Source organism: Triticum aestivum, chromosome 7D, assembly GCF_018294505.1.
Source record: "Triticum aestivum cultivar Chinese Spring chromosome 7D, IWGSC CS RefSeq v2.1, whole genome shotgun sequence".
Taxonomy (NCBI): domain Eukaryota; kingdom Viridiplantae; phylum Streptophyta; class Magnoliopsida; order Poales; family Poaceae; genus Triticum; species Triticum aestivum.
The window spans coordinates 175,638,584-175,658,673 of NC_057814.1; positions in this window are offsets into that span (position 1 = coordinate 175,638,584).

The following is a 20,090-nucleotide window of genomic DNA, read 5'->3' on the forward strand; positions in this document are numbered from 1 at the left end:
CAAAACCCAAAGTCTAAACGATGCCCTAAGGGCTGTATATAAGGAGGAAGAGGGGGGAATTTCGTGGCCCCTTGTAGGAGGGGTCCGAAACCAACCCTAACTCTATTTTTCCCACATATACGGATTCTAAAAATAGCCTATACTTCTATATTTCAAAATTACATGGGCCTGGCCCAATAATAAGGTGACGCAACACCTATAATAGCCCCTGGACGAAATTTGTGAAGTGGCATCTTGTATATTTCGTCCAAGCCTTCATGCACTCATTACGGTGGCTCCAAAGTCCTGAAATCATCACTTGAAACTTTGTTCTTGTTTCCCTTGCGCATGCCATCATCTCCATGCTTGTCCTTGATCCTATGTTCATCCTTCTCCAAGCTAGGCCCTTCATTTCTAAGAAAAAAATGTATCCAATTTAGGCAACATCATATCCTCATGAACATTAGAATCATTACCAAGAAATGAGAGGCAGTAATTTAATTGGTGTGCGCGAGCTCTAGTAATTGGTCCAGTATGTATAGTAGCAGGGGCTGCGGGTGTAACAATGGTATTGATGTCCTCATCATTCTCCCCTGCTTGAAATGAAGTCATCCTCGACGAAAGCTCATCTTCCTCACCCAAATAAGGCTTCAAATCTGCAATGTTAAAAGTGGGACTAACCTCAAAATCTGCAGGCAGCTCAAGTTTATATGCATTATCATTTATTTTCTCTAACACCTTAAAAGGACCATCAGCACGTGGCATTAGCTTTCATTTGCACAAATCAGGAAATCTATCCTTACGCAAATGTAACCAAACAAGATCTCCAAGTGCAAACACAACATGTTTTCTACCCTTATCTCCAGCAAGTTTATATTTAGCATTCATACGCTCAATGTTTTCCTTAGTTAACTCATGCATTTTTTAGATCAATTCAGCACGTTGTTTAGCATCAAAATTAACCTTCTCCGAAGATGGAAGAGACAACAAATCAATAGGTGCATGAGGTAGGAAACCATACACAATTTCAAAAGGGCACATCTTAGTAGTAGAATGCAGCGACCGATTATAAGCAAATTCAATATGAGGCAAGCATTCTTCCCACATTTTCTTGTTATTCTTCAAAACAGCCCTAAGCATGGTAGACAATGTTCTATTGACTACTTTAGTTTGTCCATCAGTTTGGGGATGACATGTAGTACTAAAAAGCAGTTTAGTCCCCTAGCCCATAAACATCTCCAAAAGTGGCTAAGAAACTTAGTATCACGATCTGAAATAATTGTATTTGGCACACCATGCAGACGAATAATTTCACGAAAGAACAAATCAGCAACATTAGTAGCATCATCGCTTTTATGACATGGTATAAAATGTGCCATTTAAAAAAATCTATCCACGACAACAAATATACTATCCTTCCCCTTCTTTGTTCGAGGTAAACCTAAAACAAAGTCCATAGATATATCCTCCCAAGGAACACTAGGTACAGGCAAAGGCATATATAAACCATGAGGATTGAGTCGTGACTTAGCTTTTTGACATGTAGTGCAGTGAGCAACAAAACGCTCAACATCCCGTCTCATCTTTGGCCAAAAGAAATGTGTAGAAAGTACATCCTCTGTCTTCTTCACGCCAAAATGTCCCATTAATCCTCCTCCATGCACCTCCTGCAACAACAAAAGACGAACAAAGCTAGCTGGAATGCATAGCTTGTTAGCCCGAAACACAAATCCATCAATAAACGAAGAACTTGTTCCATGTTCTCCCTTCTTTATAATTCTACAATACATCTTTAAATTCAGCATCATGCACATATTGATCTTTGATGGTCTCCAAACCAAATATTTTAAGTCAAGTTGTGAAAGCATAGTATAACAACGAGACAATGCATCAGCAATAACATTTTCTTTAGCCTTCTTGTGTTTAATGACATAAGGGAAAGTCTCAATGAATTCAACCCATTTAGCATGTCTACGGTTCAGTTTTGCTTGACTTTTAATGTGTTCCAAAAATTCATGATCAGAATGTATAACAAATTCTTTGGGCCATAAATAATGTTGCCATGTTTCTAAGGTCTGAACAAGAGCATATAATTCTTTATCATAAGTAGAATAGTTCGGACTAGGCCCACTCAATTTTTCAGAAAAGTATGTAACAGGTTTACCATCTTGTAATAACACACCTCCTAATCCAATTCCACTAGCATCACATTCAAGCTCAAAAGTCTTATTAAAATCAGGAAGTTGGAGTAAAGGAGCATGTGTCAACTTATCTTTCAACACCGTGAAGGTTTCTTCCTGTGCGGTACCCCAAACAAAAGGCACATCCTGCTTTGTAAGCTCATTGAGAGGTGCAACAATGGTGCTAAAATCTCTCAGAAAACGCCTATAGAAACCAGCGAGTCCAAGAAAACTCCTCACTTGTGTGACCATTTTGGGCTGCAGCCAACTCTCAATAGCTTCAATCTTGGCTTTATCAACTTCAATTCCCTATGGAGTAACAACATAGCCAAGAAAAGACACTCGGTCGGTGCAAAAGGTGCACTTCCCAAGGTTACCAAACAAACGTGCATCACGTAGAGCAATAAAAATAGCACATGAATGTTCCAAATGTTCTTCCAAAGATTTGCTATAAATCAGTATATCATCAAAATAGACTACCACAAATCGTCCAATGAAAGCACGTAAAACTTCATTCATTAACCTCATGAAAGTACTAGGTGCATTAGTTAACCCAAAAGGCATGACTAACCACTCATATAAACCAAACTTAGTTTTAAATGTTGTTTTCATTCATCTCCCAATTTCATACGAATTTGATGGCATCCACTACGCAAATCAACTTTGGAGAATATTGTAGAGCCACTCAATTCATCAAGCATATCATCTAGCCTATGAATAGGATGATGATAACGAATAGTAATATTATTAATGCCTCTATAATCAACACACATGCGCGATGTGCCATCCTTTTTCGGCACTAGAGTAATAGGAACAGCACAAGGACTAAGGGATTCACGTATATAACCTTTGTAGAGCGGCTCCTGGACTTGACGCATAATCTCCTTCTTCTCCTCTGGATTGGTACGGTATGGTGCACGGTTGGGTAGCGATGCACCGGGAATTAAGTCAATATGATGCTCAATCCCTCGAATAGGTGGTAATCCCGGTGGCACGTCTTGTGGAAAGATGTCAGCGAACTCCTGCAAAATGTTAGTAACAGCAGGAGGCAAAGAGGAAGGCACGTCCTCGAATGAAAATAATGCCTCTTTGCACACAAAAGCATAGCAAATAGATTTGCTAAAATCTAGCTCCTCAATATCAGATTTGGTGGCAAGTAAACATGCACTTTTCAATTTAATTTCAGAAGCAACACTAGATTGTTTATTATCAGGCTTCATTTGTTGCTCAAATTCTTTTGCCACAATCTGATTTTCACTCTTATTTTTCTCATGTTTTGCTTTATTAGCTCTATTAATATCATCTTTCAAAATGGAATTAGGATACATAGGAAGAAAAGTAATATTTTTATCCTTATGAACAAGAGTATACTGATTGTTTCTACCATGGTGTACAGAATTTTTATCAAATTTCCATGGTCTACCAAGTAATAAGGAACATGCTTGCATATGTACCACATCACAATCAACATAATCAGCATATGTAGAGATACTAAAATGCACACGAACAATACATGTTACCTTAACCTTGCCGTTGTTGTTAAACCATTGGATGTAGTAAGGATGTGGATGTGGTCGTGTGTTGAGAGATAGCTTCTCCACCATCTCCATGTTAGCCAAGTTGTTGCAGCTCCCTCCATCTATGATGACACGAACAGATCATTCCTTCACTACTCCCTTTGTATGGAACAAATTATGCCTCTGATTTTGCTCGGCTTGTGTGACCTGCACACTCAAAACACATTGAGCAACTAAACATTCATACCTGTCAGCGTCTTCAGGAGCCAATATTTTGCATCTCATGATCAAAATCATCTCCATCGTGTTCTTCACATGTAATAAGAGCCAAAGTCTCCTCATCATAGTCACTAGTAGACTCATACCCACCATCCTCAGTAGCAATCATCACACGCTGAGATTTGCATTCTCTCGCATAATGACCTCGTCCCTTACAACGATGACAAATAATATCACTTGTGTGCCCTGTTGATGCCACGGAAGAAGAAGAACTCTGTGCAGGCCCAACAGGTGTGCTCTTGGCAGATAGTGGTGGTTGTGCCTGCTTTCTTGTATCGCGGCTAGAGGAGGCACCTGATGGAGGTGCTGGTGCAGTGGAAGTAGAGGATGCATGCGGTGTCCATGATGAAGGTCGACCTGCAGAAAAGTAAGTCCGCGCCAATGCCTGTCGATCCTGCACTTCACGTTCAGCTTTACAAGCAAGGTGGAATAAACGAGTGATATTATTATACTCCTTATACTCTAGAATCATCTGAATCTCTCTATTTAATCCACCCATAAAATGTGCAAGCATAGTGATACGTCTCCAACATATCTATAATTTTTTTTGTTCCATGCTATTATATTATCCATCTAGGATGTTTTATATGCATTTATATGCTATTTTATATGATTTTTGGGACTAACCTATTAACCTAGAGCCCAGTGTCAGTTTCTGTTTTTTCCTTGTTTTTGAGTATCGCAGAAAAGGAATACCAAACGGAGTCCAATTAACCTGAAAATTCATGGAGATTGTTTTTGGACCAGAAGAAGCCCACGGAGTACCGGAGATAGACCAGAAGAGTCCCGAGGCCACCACAAGGGTGGAGGGCGCGCCCTACCCCCTGGGCGCGCCCCCTAACTCGTGGCCGCCTCGGAGACCCCCCTGACTTGTTCCCGATGCCAACACCTCTTATATATACCCAAACTTCCAGAACATAACCTAGATCAGGAGTTCCGCCGCCGCAAGCCTCTGTAGCCAAAAAACAATCGGTACCCTGTTCCGGCACCCTGCCGGAGGGGGGATCCCTCACCGATGGGCATCTTCATCATCCCGACGCTCTCCATGACAAGGAGGGAGTAGTTCACCCTCCAGGCTGAGGGTATGTACCAGTAGCTATGTGTTTGATCGATCTCTCTCTCTCTCTCTCTCTCGTGTTCTTTATTCGGTACGATCTTGATGTATCGCGAGCTTTGCTATTATAGTTGGATCTTATGATGTTTCTCCCCCTCTACTCTCTTGTAATGGATTGAGTTTTCCCTTGGAAGTTATCTTATTGGATTGAGTCTTTAAGGATTTGAGAACACTTGGTGTATGTCTTGCGTGGGATACCCGTGGTGACAATGGGGTATTCTATTGATTCACTTGATGTATGTTTTGAAAGTGCGTTATATCGACTAGAGGGGGGTGAATAGGCGACTTTTATGAATTCTTCACTGAGGAATTTGTGGGTGAGGAAATTCCTTAGCGAAGAACTACTTGCAGCGGAATAAGTACTCAAATGTAAACATAACAGAACACAAGCATGGTCATCATGATGAAATGAAGACAAGCACAGAGTACAGAAAGCGTAAGCACATGATAACACAGGGTGAAGACAAACAGACTGAAGAAATTGAACTGAGGAAATTGAGAAAGTCTTCAGTCAAAGTCTTCAAACACAGATATGAACAAGTGCACAATCACAGTTATGAGGAAATGAAAGAGTTGATGAAATAGAACCAGTAAGCTTGGTGAAGACAATGATTTAGTAGACCAGTTCCAACTGATGTCTCAGTTGTACATCTGGTTGGAGCAGCTAGGTATTCAAACCTGAGGACACACAGTCCCGGACACACAGTCCTCACCGTATTCTCCTTGAGCTAAGGTCACACAGACCTCGCCCAATCACTCGTGGTAAGTCTTCAGGTGACTTCCAAACCTTCACAGACTTGGTCACTAGGCGATCCACAACTATCTCGAAGAAGCATAGTCTTCAAAGGTAACAAGCGTCGGATCCATGCAGGATCAATCTCTTCAGTGATGCTCAATCACTTTGGGTTTGTAGGTGTTTGGGTTTGGGTTTTCCTCACTCGATAATTTTCGCTCAAAGTCTTCGGAGGATGGGATGCTCTCAAATGACAAGTGTCAATTTCTCTCGGAGCAGCCAACCAGCTAGTGGTTGTAGGGGGCGGCTATTTATAGCCTAGGGAGCAGCCCGACATGATAAGACATAAATGCCCTTCAATGATATGACCGTTAGGTGGGTAGATATTTTGGGACAGCTGGCACGTAGCACAGCAACGGTCGGAATTTTGAGTATCAAATTCCTCAGGGCTATCATGTTCCTAACTCTGTAGGCAATCCGCACTGGCGAATTCCTAACTCCTCAATCAGAACAAATTCCTCAGAGACCAGAAGAACTTCGTCTCTGTCACTTAAGAATATGACTGAACTGTATGAGATTTCCAATGGCTTCACTCGAAGGGATTGGTAGGTGTAGGATTTTGAGTTGAGCATCACATGGAAATTTTTCCTTAGTATTTCCTCGACCCCCTTTAACGGTATGGTGTTTCCTATGACTCAAGAAAGAGAAAATGAAACTACGAAAACAAAAGTCTTCACGCTTCATGTTTCTCGAATGGATGCCAAGTCTTCAAGGTCACACCAATTTCTTCACTTTCAAAGTCTTCAGAAAATCTTCAGAATTACAAAGTCTTCAGTCGAAGAACTTCCTTTTTAGGGGTCGACTTTCTCTGTAAATATCAAACTCCTTATAGACTTATAGACCTGTGTACACTCATAAACACATTAGTCCCTTAACCTATAAGTCTTCAATACACCAAAATCACTAAGGGGCACTAGATGCACTTACAATCTCCCCCTTTTTGGTGATTGATGACAATATAGGTTAAGTTTTCAACGGGGATAAATATATGAAGTGTAAATACTGATATTGAGGAATTTCATTGCAAGATATAGAAGAACTCCCCCTGAAGATGTGCATAGTGAGGATTTTGCTTTTGAAGCAATGCACACTTGACGAGTAGAATCATGGAGATCTCCCCCTATATCTTGTAATTCATACACGCATTTGACATATAATATGAAGAATTTGAAATGCATGATGAAATATGGTGACTGATGTAATTCAGCATGCGTGCATTAGCATTAATGAGGAATAAACATGCAGAAAGCTCAGCAAAAGTATCTGGCCACCATAGAGTTTAAGTTTACAACTCGATCCAACAAAGTCATCAAAAAAACGAGAGTTGTAACTTAGCAAAAAAAACGCCCATATAAGGTAGACCCGCTTGAAGACTAACTCAAATTTCTCCCCCTTTGTCATCGAATGACAAAAAGGGTTGAAAATGAGGACTAACGCCCCTGAAGAATATCAAGTTGATGGAGGAGCGCCAACGTTGTTGGGGTCGTTTGTCGTAGTAGGGCCTCCCGCAGTGTCGTCCAAGTCTTCATGCTCGTCGGTTTTGCGCGATGAAGAATATGAGCTGGCCACCAAGGAAGGAACCTTGACCTTCTTGTATTTCTTCGGTGGAGGTGCAGACCAGTCAAAATCTTCCTTGAGACCCATTTTCTTCAGATCTTCTTCATCATATACATGTGATAGAATAGCCCAGGTGCGACCAAAGACTTCATGGAGGTAGTAATGGTTTTTCTTCACTGCATTATGTGTGGCAGTCATGTCGTGAAGAATAGAACCAAACTGACGCTTAACCCATTTATGGTTTCGATCCACCTTCTGGTGAAGACTAAGCAGAAGCTCATGGTCAGTCATCACACGAGGAGCAGTGGCTTGAGGATTTGGCTTGGATGCATGGGCAGCAGAATTATGAGTGGCAGAGTCATCATTGGTGGAATAAGATGCAGCTTTGCGAAACTGACCATCCAATGGACGAATGCCTTCATCAACAACAGCAGGTGCCTTGCCCTTTTCATCAGCTGAGGAATAGGTCCGCTTGAGGACTTTGATTGGGGGCAAGTAGCTGAGGTGATTCTGAAAATCGGCCTTGTAGTTGAGTGAAGACCTTGTTCTGAGAAATCTCATAATCCATGGTGCATAAGGCTTCAGCTCAAATGGAGAAAGTGCAACATTTGCCAGAGTCCTCATGAAGAAATCATGATAGTTGACGGGTATGCCATGAATGATGTTGAATATCATATTCTTCATGATGCCAACAATTTCCTCATCAGAGGAGTCGTGGCCTTTGATTGGACTCATAGTCTTCGTCAGAATGCGATAGACTGTCCTTGGTACATACTACAATTCCTTCACGAGGAATTTGGTCCTTGAGGCTTGACCAGGTTTCAGAGGCTTCATAAGAACTTGCATATAATGGGCAGTCAGTTCAGGCTCTTGGTACAGGCAACGAGCTCCTTCAGGTGGAGGACTGATGGGCAGGGCATGAAGTAGTTCAGAGGCCGGTGCCTTGTAGTGAGTGTTTTCGGTCATCCAGTCCAAAACCCAGGAGCTCACATCGTCAGCATCTCCTGTGATGTGCAGTGTTGCGTAGAATTTAAGAATGAGCTCTTCATTCCAATCAACTATGTTTGTGCAAAAGTTGAGGAGGCCTGTGTCATGAAGCACACTGAGGACATGAGTGAAGCATGGCAGTGATTCCATGTCCACATGAGGAATATGCTCGTGGTCGAAGACTTTGTCCTTGTTGAAGAGCAGTGAAGAATAGAAGTTGGCCTGGCTGGCGGTCTAAAAGCGCTTCCTTCTCAGACGAGCAGAATCATAGGGATTATAGTCAGTGAAGAACACGTGCTCACTGAAGAAATCATCAGCCTTAAATTTCTGCTTCTTTGAGAATGGATCCTTTGGCTTGGGGTAAGGAGTGTCAGTCAATTGCATTATCACCTCAGGAATCGCAATCTCAAGTTGCACAGGCTGAGGAATTTCAGCTTCTTCTTCAGTGACAGCCTGGGTCTTCAATTCTTCATTTTCATTTTCTTCAGCACTAGTGGCTGGAATTTCTTCATGGACAGACGGTGTGGCATGTGGTTCATCAGAGCCCATTTGTACTATAGTTACTAGGGACTGAGGAATTTGTTGCAACGATGTGAACAGTGAAGAGTTGGGGTGCTGACTTTCCCAAAAGTCATCATTCAGCATGAGTGTGGTATAGCCAATGTCCACATCTTCTTCTTCCATTTCTTCAATGCCGGCCTCTTCAGCAGTGAACTGAGGCACAGGCGAGGAAACTGTGGGGGTTGAAGGGATTGCATCCACTTCAATTTCTTCATCCAACTTCTCTGACGAAGCAGCAGAAGGATTCTCTTCATCGGATTCACTAGGAATCACATAATCTTCATCAAAAGGAGCAAGGTCCTTTGATGGCATGGTGGATATAGGAACAACGTCAATGGATTAGCAAAAGCGCTGGTCAAAGGCTTCATCTTCTTCGGAGCTGAAGAATCTGATGAAGTTGATGCCTTCCTTTTCTTCACAGCTGCACGCTCTGCAGCCTTGGTCTTTTTCACATCTGATGCAGATGGAAGGATTGGAGTTGGAGTAGGCGCAGGAGGAGCAGAGGAATTTGGTTGAATTTCTTCAGGCACAACTGATGCAGTTGCCCTGACTTCTTCATTTTCTTCAGGCGCACCACTAGTGGATGCCCTGGCAATTTCATCAGCGGCTGGAATGCAGTCATCAGCCCTGGTACTCTGATTTTCTTCAGCAGCCTGAATTTCATCAGCGGTGCTGGCATTTTCTTCAGTCGGCTAAGCAGATGCTTCAGCCTGAGGATTTTCTTGTTGCGATGGAGCTGCAACTTTGGACGTGAACTTCTCAGTCAAGTTCACAAACCTGACTTTGGCTCCAAGCCAGTCAGCATAGTAACGATCAAATTTATCACTCAGTTGCTTGATCTCAGCTTGCAAGGCAACGAGTTCTTCAGGGGAAAGCTTCAGGACATTTTGCTTCAGAAAGCGATGTTTCTTGTACTGTGCTTTCTTCACTCTTCTTCCTTGTTCAAATTTCCACTTTTCTTCTTCAATGAAGGCAGTCAAAACATGACTTTGACCAGGAGTGAGGCTCATCTCCGGCAAAGGCGTGTTGGGATCCTTGTGCCATAAGTCAATGAAGTCTAGGATCAGCTTCGGATCCAGAAGAAGAGGCACATTGCTGCCTTTGGCTCTAGCGGCCTTGACTTGCCTGTCTCTGATGATTTCGGCAAGTTCCTCATCATCAGCTTCATCTTCATTAGACGGCACTTGGAAGGCAACCTGCTTCTTGTGAGGACTTGGGCGAGTGGCCTTTGTCTTCAGCAGAGAGGGGCCGGTTGAGGAAATTGGTGCAGCTGAGGAACTAGCAGAAGCTCCTGAGGCAATAGAGATGTCTGTTGTCCTTTGGCACGTGGCAAGGTGCACAGGTGCAGAGGATTTTGTCGGAGCAGCAGAGGACTTTGGCAGAGAAGCTGAGGACTTTGGAACGGGAGCAGCATGAGGAGTTGGCCGTGAGGGCTTTGTGGATTCTGGCCGTGAGGGCATTGCTGAGGAACTTGGGCGTGAGGGCATTGAAGGTGAAGCACTTGGCTTTTGAGCAGGCTTCTTTGCCATGGCCTTCTTCGGCTTGATAGCAGAGGCCTCAGTAGAGGCAGCAGCAGCAGAGTCTTCGTTGAATTTCCTCACTGCTTCTCTTGCTTGTGTGGCCAATTTGGCCTGGCGCTTGGCCCATTCATCAGGATAATCCTCACCGCGCTTGAGGCTGGTGGGATCTGCTTCTTGGCCAGGTGCCAGCGGAGGTCTTGGGCATGGAGAATTTAGTGCGAATTTCTTCATGTATTTGGGAGTAACATATCTGTACTCCCTCCACTCTCTTGCCCATCTCCTCTCTATCCTTTGGATGCGCACTTTACGCTGATTCTTGTCCTCCTTACCAAACTTGGCCTCATCAGGAGTGCAGTAATCTTTGTATATGTCATCAGGGATCTCAAAAGCAGTGTTGATTTCAGGCCTCTTTCCTCCCTTCTGTGGCTTCTTACCATCAGCCATTTTCTTCAGATGAGGAATTTGAACAATGGAATTCTCTGAAGATGTATGCAACTTTTCCTCCAGGAACGCTGCAAATGAGTTAAGTTGATGAGAACCTAGTGATTCAGCAGCGGACATGAGTACCTGTGAACAGAGTATAGTTGCAAGGAATTTGGAGAGGTCATATGCATTCTCAGAAGGTTTTTTCAAAAAGAACAAGTTTGAGGAATTTGACCAGATGAGTCTTGAAGAATTTCACTAAGCGTTTTTGTCTTAAGTTCCAGAGTTGTATAGATCGAAGATCCACACAATTGAGGAATCTTGAAGAAAAAATGTTGCTTAGAGAAACGAATCAAGAACAGATGACATGTGAGGTGTTTAGTGTGTGAGGATTTGAAGAAAAACACCTTTGAAGATTTTGTAGTAATCATTTCAATCAAAGAGGGCAGTAAAAGTAACTTTTAATTACCCTGGACGAAGAACACGATGAACTGAAAGGTGTAGATGTGAAGTTCGTCAGTTCAGATCTCCCACGCCCTAACTCGGCAGAGGAAGACAGCTACGGCGGCAGCAGAGTGAAGAAATCCACGGCCGGCGCGAGTACGACAGCGACGAGGTCGAGGCAGTGAAGCTCTTCCTCACCAGCGACGATGAAGTAGCGGCGGTGCTAGGGTTTGAGAAGCTCGAGCTGGAGTGAGGTTGAGCGGAGTAAAAGAGAAGTGAAGAAGGGGAGGGGTATTTATAGCCACGGTGAAAAACTGTTCGCCCAAAGAATTTGGACGAACGTGCCCTTGACCCTTCTTATTCGCTTGACATGTATCACCCACGTACTGAGAAGTGGAGATTGTGTGAGATCGTGGGTGAATAGATAAGTATTTCATGGAATGCGGAACGGTTTGAGCGGCAAAGCCGAAAATTTAGATAAGATAAGTTAAACATTCCGTTCGCAAATTCTTCAGCTGACAAGGACACAGTGAAGATTTTGAACGAGTTTCAAGTAGAACACACATGAAGAATTTGTGAATAGATTGGGTTGAGTTTAGCATAGAGGGGGAAGGGTCTGATCACATTCACTTAGCAGAAAAAAGCAACTTGAAGAAATAGCAATAAGTGAATGCTTTAGAGGACATAAACTCATATATATCTATATAGCCAATGAAAAAAAATGACGGAAATAGTGAAGACTATGCAAAGTTGAAGAACATGAACAACTGAGGAATTTCAAAACTGAGGAAAAACTCAAATTGAAGATTTTCAACTTTTGGTGGTGGCGTGACCCACCGTATAAGAATGATGATTTCAGACACCACGTACAATTGTCGTAGGGCTCTGAGAATCAAATTCTTCGTTAATTTCTTCACACTTAGAGTGTTATTCTTCATCGATTGAAGAAAAACGTTTCTTCATGTGTTGCACATCTAAGTCATCAATTTGCATCAGTGTTAGGATGAGTGTCCTTTTCAAAGAACATTCGAAGATTCTAGGATATTTAGCTCACACTGCAGCTTGCTAAATCTCTTCTCATCCAAGGGCTTTGTGAAGATATCGGCTAGCTGTTCTTCAGTCTTCACATGCTCAATAGAAATGTCGCCCTTCAACACATGATCACGAAGAAAATGATGACGAATCTGAATGTGCTTTGTCTTCGAGTGCTGAACTGGGTTGTGAGCAATCTTGATGGCACTCTCATTGTCACAGTAGAGAGGCACATTCTTCACGTTGACGCCGTAGTCCTTGAGAGTTTGCTTCATCCACAGCAATTGAGCATAGCAAGAACCAGCAGCAATGTACTCAGCTTCAGCAGTAGACAGTGATACGCAGTTCTGTTTCTTCGAGGACCAACAGACCAAAGATCGTCCGAGGAAATGACATGTGCCAGATGTTGACTTGCGGTCCACACAATCACCAGCATAGTCAGAGTCTGAATATCCAATGAGATCAAAAGCCGAGCCCTTGGGATACCATAATCCAAGTGTTGGTGTGTGAGCTAGATATCGAAGAATATGCTTCATAGCCTTATGGTGTGATTCCTTCGGTGTAGCTTGAAATCGGGCACACATGCAAACACTAAGCATAATATCTGGCCTAGATGCACATAATACAATAAAGAACCAATCATGGAGTGGTATACCTTTTGATCGGAGTCAATACCATTTTCATCAGTGCATAGATGGCCATTTATGGGCATTGGAATTTTGACCCCTTTGCAATCTTGCATGCCGAATTTCCTCAATACGTCCTTGAGGTATTTCTCCTGAGATATGAATATGCCATTGCGCTGTTGACGAATTTGAAGACCTAAGAAGAATTTCAATTCTCCATCATAGACATTTCATATTCCTCTCTCATCATATAACCAAATTCGTCAGTGTAAGGTTGGTCATTACAGCCAAAGATAATATCATCGACATATATTTGGCACACAAACAATTCACCATCATAAGATTTAGTGAAAAGAGTAGGGTCAAGTGAACCGGGTTTGAAGCCTTTCTTCATGAGGAATTCCTTCAAAGTGTCATACCACGCCCGAGGGGCCTGCTTGAGGCCATAGAGGGCCTTATTGAGTCTGAAGACTTTGTCAGGATGCTTTGGATCTTCAAAACCTGGGGGTTGAGCAACATATACTTCTTCCTCAAGCTTACCATTGAGGAATGCACTTTTCACATCCATTTGATATAGAGCGATATCATGATGGTTAGCATAAGCAAGTAATATGAGAATAGCCTCAAGTCTAGCAACAGGTGCAAAAGTTTCATCGAAATCAATTCCTTCAACCTGTGTGTAGCCTTGAGCTACAAGCCGTGCCTTATTCCTCACCACAAGGCCATTTTCATCTTAATTGTTGCGGTAGATCCACTTTGTGCCAATGATATTGTGCTTGCGAGGATCTGGACGTTTGACCAGTTCCCAGACGTTGTTGAGCTCGAACTGATGTAATTCTTCTTGCATGGCTTGAATCCACTCAGGCTCCAAAAATGCTTCATCTACCTTAGCGGGCTCTGTGATAGAGACAAAAGTAAAGTGCCCACAAAAGTTAGACAAATGTGAAGCTCTTGAGCGTGTGAGAGGACCTGGTGCTTCAATGTCATCGATAATCTTCTCAATTTGCACTTCTTTTGCAACGCAAGGATGAGCTGGTTGTCGTCGAGGAATTTGATCAGCATTTTCTTTAGCACCATTTTCTTCAGGTGCCTCAGCTCGACGTTCTTCATGTTCTGGAATGAATTCTTCAGCAGATTCTTCGGTAGGGATGACATCCTCAGTGGCCTTGAACTTGATATATTCCTCAGGTGTTGGTTCATCTATCACAGAAGGTAGGTGCTCTCTTTGCGAGCCATTAGTTTCATCGAACCGCACATCTACAGTTTCAACAACCTTGTGAAGAACGTTGTTGAAGACTCTGTAGGTGTGCGAGTCCTTTTCGTAACCAAGCATGAAACCTTCATGTGCTTTCGGTGCAAATTTAGAGTTCTTATGAGGATCTCTAATCCAACATTTAGCACCGAAGACTTTGAAATAACTCACATTGGGTTTCTTGTCAGTGAGGAGTTCATAGGCAGTCTTCTTGAAGAATTTGTGAAGATATACTCTATTGATGATGTGGCACGCAGTATCCATTGCCTCAATCCAGAAACGATGAGGCGTCTTGTATTCATCAAGCATAGTGCAAGCCATCTCAGCAAGAGTCCTGTTCTTGTGCTCCAAGACGCCATTCTGCTAAGGAGTATAAGGAGCAGATAACTCATGAGTAATACCAAGTTCATCAAGATAGTCATCAAGACCAGAATTCTTGAATCCGGTTCCGTTGTCACTTCTGATGTGCTTGATCTTCACACCAAAGTTGGTAGAAGCCCTCGAGGAAAATCGTTTGAAGACTTCCTGCACTTCATGCTTGTAAGTAACAATGTGTAACCATGTGTAACGACAGTAATCATCAACAATAACAAAGCCATATTGAGATGCATCATTTGAAACTGCAGAATGCTGATTAGGACGGAAGAGATCCATGTGAAGCAATTCAAATGGTCGAGTAGTGGTCATGAAAGTCTTCGCTGGATGCTTAGCCTTGGTCATCTTTCCAGCTAATTCACAGGCTCCGCATAAGTGATCCTTGAGGAATTTGACATTCTCAATGCCAATGACATGCTTCTTCTTCTCAAGCGTGTGCAAATTCCTCATGCCTGCATGACCAAGTCGTCGATGCCATAGCCAGCCTTCTGAAGCTTTTGCAAGTAGGCATACGGCTGGTTGTGGTCCTGTAGAGAAATCAACAATATACAAGTCTCCCCTCCTAAAGCCTTCGAAGACTTTGGAATTGTCAGCTTCCATGATCACAACACAACAATACTTGCCAAACACAACAACCATATCAAGATCGCAAAGCATTGAGACAGACATGACGTTGTATCCTAAGGACTCGACAAGCATGACTTTGTCCATGTGTCGATCCTTTAAGATCGCAACCTTACCTAGACCCAATACCTAACTTTTGCCTTTGTCAGCGAAGATGATATGCTTCAGATGCGATGGAGATAAGGGAGCATCCATCAATAGATTCTTGTCAGCAGTCATATGATTTGTACATCCACTATCGAGGACCCACTCAGTGGCTTTGGGTTGATCATCCGCAGATGAATTAGTGCAGCTTACGAACTCATATACTTCTTCAGTGAAGAATATGACATTAATTCATCAGATCAATTTCATCAAACAATAGACAGATAAAGCAGTATGAGGACGTGAGAAATGAAAGTTCATTTCTTCATGATTAGCATGTGTCCTTTCAGGCATTTTTAGGTCTCCAGCAAATTTTTCAGACGTTCGAGCACGTCTGGAGACCTGACCCTGCAGAAGAAATTAGTTCTTTTTCTTCACCACCCACATCTGAAGGGGTGGCAAAGAGTTCATCACTCTGCGAGCTCCATATGAGAAAGGTGGCATAGACACCAGTCCATTTCGTTTCACATAAGAGGAGTTAGGATAAGCATATGAATAAGCAGAGAAATTCTTCGAGGACTTATGAACAAAATGATTAGAAGAATAATGCTCATATTCATAGCCCTTAGCTCTTCCCTGTGAAACAGAGGTGTTAGCACGATGATGTTCATATGAGGACTTTGATCTTTTGAGGAATTTGGTCCGTATGAGGACTTGGATCCATATGAAGAATTTGGTCCATATGAAGAATTTGATATGGGGTTCCTTTTCTTCACAGGTGGTGTCATAAGGACTTTCACTTGAAGACTTTCGAGGCTTGTTTTGGGAACCCAGATTTTTTTCACAGGGGAACTGTTCCTGCAGTTAGTGCCAACATATCTAGCAAATACTTCACCATCCTGATTTTTGAACAGTTTATAGTTGGAGTCAAATGACTCATCAGAAGAATGAGGAGATTCACATGTAAAGTCATATAAATTGGATGGATCAACTGGAGGTCCCTTTGCAGCAACCCATGAGGTTTTGGGGTACTGCTCAAGCTTCCAATATGTACCATCAGCGTTGAGTTTCCTCTCAAAGGCAATACCCTCTTTCCTAGGGTTCCTGTTGAGGATCTGCTTTTTAAGCACATCACAAAGAGTCTGATGCCCTTTGAGGCTTTTGTACATGCCTGTTATGTACAATTCCTCAGCCCTGCATCATCAGTGATACTAGAAATGTCCTCAGATGAGGAATTAGTGATAGCAGAGACAGTTGAAGAATTTGTAGCATTAGAAGCATTTGAACATTCAGGTGAAGAATTAGCAGATTCACGTTCAATGCATTTCAAGCATGGAGGAACAAATTCTTCCTGAGCAACGCTGGTTTGTTGAGAAAGTAATGAATCGCACTCCTTCTGAAGATCTTCATAACTAACTCTTAGCTTCTCAAGATCTTGCTTTCTTTGAAGAAATTCATAAGAAAGCTTCTCATGATCAGATAAGAGAGTGTTATGATGACCTTGAAGGTTGTCAAATCTAGACTGAAGTCTCTGAAGATTTTCAGTTAAGGTTTTAGTGCGATCCATTTCTTCACCCAACATATCATCACTTTTGTCTAGCATGTTTTGAACCTTTTCAAAAGCCTTTTGTTGTTTCACAGCAATCTTAGCAAGTTTAGAGTAGATGGGCTTGAGGTTTTCATCTGATTCATTCTCATTTGATTCAAAGGAGGTATATTTGAGTACCTTGGCACCCTTTGCCATGAACCAATAGGTGGGAGCGTAGTCATCATTGTCTTCATCAGCCTTGTTGATGGAGCCATTTTCTTCAGAGTTGAAGATAGACTTGCTGAAGAATGCAGTAGCGAGAGCTAGACTCGCCACACCAGACTCGGACTCCTCAGATGCCTCCTCTTCCTCATGTTCCTCAGATTCAGCCTCATAGTCCATTTCCTTGCCAATGAATGCCCGAGCCTTCTTGGAGCTGCTCTTCTTGTGAGACGAAGACTTCGAGGATTTTGATGATGAAGACTTTGAAGATTTCTTCTTCTTCTGCGCATCATCAGAACTGTAATCCTTGTATTTCTTCTTCTTTGATTCCTTTTCCCACTGAGGACAATCTTGAATGTAGTGACCAGGTTTCTTGCACTTGTGGCATAGCCTCTTCTTGTAGTCACTGGATGAGGAATCATTGCTTCTTGAGGATTTTCCAAATCGACCACGTCTTGAGAACCTCTGGAATTTCTTCACAAGCAGTGCTAGCTCCTGGCTTAGTTCTTCAGGATCACCAAGGCTACTACCAGAATCTTCACCTTCGGATTCTGAGACAGCCTTGGCCTTCAGGGCACGTGGTCTGCCATAGCTCGAACCATAGAGATCTCTCTTTTCAGCAAGCTGGAACTCATGAGTGTTTAGCCTCTCGAGGATATCAGCGGGATCAAGTGACTTGTAATCAGCACGTTCATGTATCATCAATGCCAGAGTATCAAATGAGGAATCAAGCGATCTCAGCAATTTCTTCACCACCTCATGGTCGGTGATGTCAGTGGCACCAAGTGCTTGAAGCTCATTTGAGATGTCAGTGAGGCGATCGAAGGTTTGCTGAACATTTTCATTGTCGAGTCTTTTGAAGCGGTTGAAGAGATTGCGAAGAACGTCAACTCGAGAGTCACGCTATGTTGAGACTCCTTCATTGACCTTGGACAACCTATCCCATCTAAGCTTCGCAGTTTCCAGAGCACTCACTCTTCCATACTACCCTTTGCTCAGATGGCCACATATGATGTTCTTCGCTTGAGAATCGAGTTGGTTGAATCTCTTCACATCAGCAGCATTCAGAGAAGGTGTGATTGAGGGAACACCATTTTCCACAACATACCAGGTATCGTTATCAATTGCCTCAAGATGCATACGCATCTTATTCTTCCAGTAGGGGTAGTCCGTCCCATCGAAGGTAGGACACCCAGCTGAGACCTTGATCATACCTGCGGTCGACATAACTAAAACTCCAAGCGGTTAAACCAAAATCACACAGAACAAGGGAGTACCTTGCTCTGATACCAATTGAAAGTGCGTTGTATCGACTAGAGGGGGTGAATAGGCGATTTTTATGAATTCTTCACTGAGGAATTTGTGAGTGAGGAAATTCCTTAGCGAAGAACTACTTGCAGCGGAATAAGTACTCAAATGTAAACATAACAGAACACAAGCATGGTCATCATGATGAAATGAAGACAAGCACAGAGTACAAAAAGCGTAAGCACAGGATAACACAGGGTGAAGACAAACAGACTGAAGAAATTGAACTGAGGAAATTGAGAAAGTCTTCAGTCAAAGTCTTCAAACACAGATATGAACAAGTGCACAATCACAGTTATGAGGAAATGAAGGAGTTGAGGAAATAGAACCAGTAAGCTTGGTGAAGACAATGATTTGGTAGACCAGTTCCAACTGCTGTCTCAGTTGTACATCTGGTCGGAGCGGCTAGGTATTTAAACCTGAGGACACACAGTCCCGAACACATAGTCCTCACCGTATTCTCCTTGAGCTAAGGTCACACAGACCCCGCCCAATCACTCATGGTAAGTCTTCAGGTGACTTCCAAACCTTCACAGACTTGGTCACTAGGCGATCCACAATTCCTCTTGGATGCTCTAGACCATGACGCCTAACTGTCTGGAAGAAGCACAGTCTTCAAAGGTAACAAGCGTCGGATCCACGCAGGATCAATCTCTTCAGTGATGCTCAATCACTTTGGGTTTGTAGGTGTTTGGGTTTGGGTTTTCCTCACTTGATGATTTTCGCTCAAAGTCTTCGGAGGATGGGATGCTCTCAAATGACAAGTGTCAGTTTCTCTCGAAGCAGCCAACCAGCTAGTGGTTGTAGGGGGCGGCTATTTATAGCCTAGGGAGCAGCCCGACATGATAAGACATAAATGCCCTTCAATGATATGACCGTTAGGTGGGTAGATATTTTGGGACAACTGGCGCGTAGCACAGCAACGGTCGGAATTTTGAGTATCAAATTCCTCAGGGCTATCATGTTCCTCACTGTGTAGGCAATCCGCACTGGCGAATTCCTAACTCCTCAGTCAGAACAAATTCCTCAGAGACCAGAAGAACTCCGTCTCTATCACTGAAGAATATGACTGAACTGTATGAGATTTCCATCGGCTTCACTCGAAGGGATTGGTAGGTGTAGGATTTTGAGTTGAGCATCACATGGAGATTTTTCCTGAGTATTTCCTCGACCCCCTTTAACAGTACGGTGTTTCCTATGACTTAAGAAAGAGAAAATGAAACTACGAAAACAAAAGTCTTCACGCTTCATGTTTCTCGAATGGATGCCAAGTCTTCAAGGTCACACCAATTTCTTCACTTTCAAAGTCACCAGAAAGTCTTCAGAATTACAAAGTCTTTGGTCGAAGAACTTCCTTTTTACGGGTCGACTTTCTCTGTAAATATCAAACTCCTTATAGACTTATAGACCTGTGTACACTCATAAACACATTAGTCCCTTAACCTATAAGTCTTCAATACACCAAAATCACTAAGGGGCACTAGATGCACTTACATGTTTTGGTGATCAACTTGCGGGTTCCGCGACCTTGGGAATCTATGCATAGGGGTTGGCACACGTTTTCGTCTTGACTCTCCGGTAGAAACTTTGGGGCACTCTTTGAAGTTATTTGTGTTGGTTGAATAGATGAATCTGAGATTGTGTGATGCATATCGTATAATCATACCCACGGATACTTGAGGTGA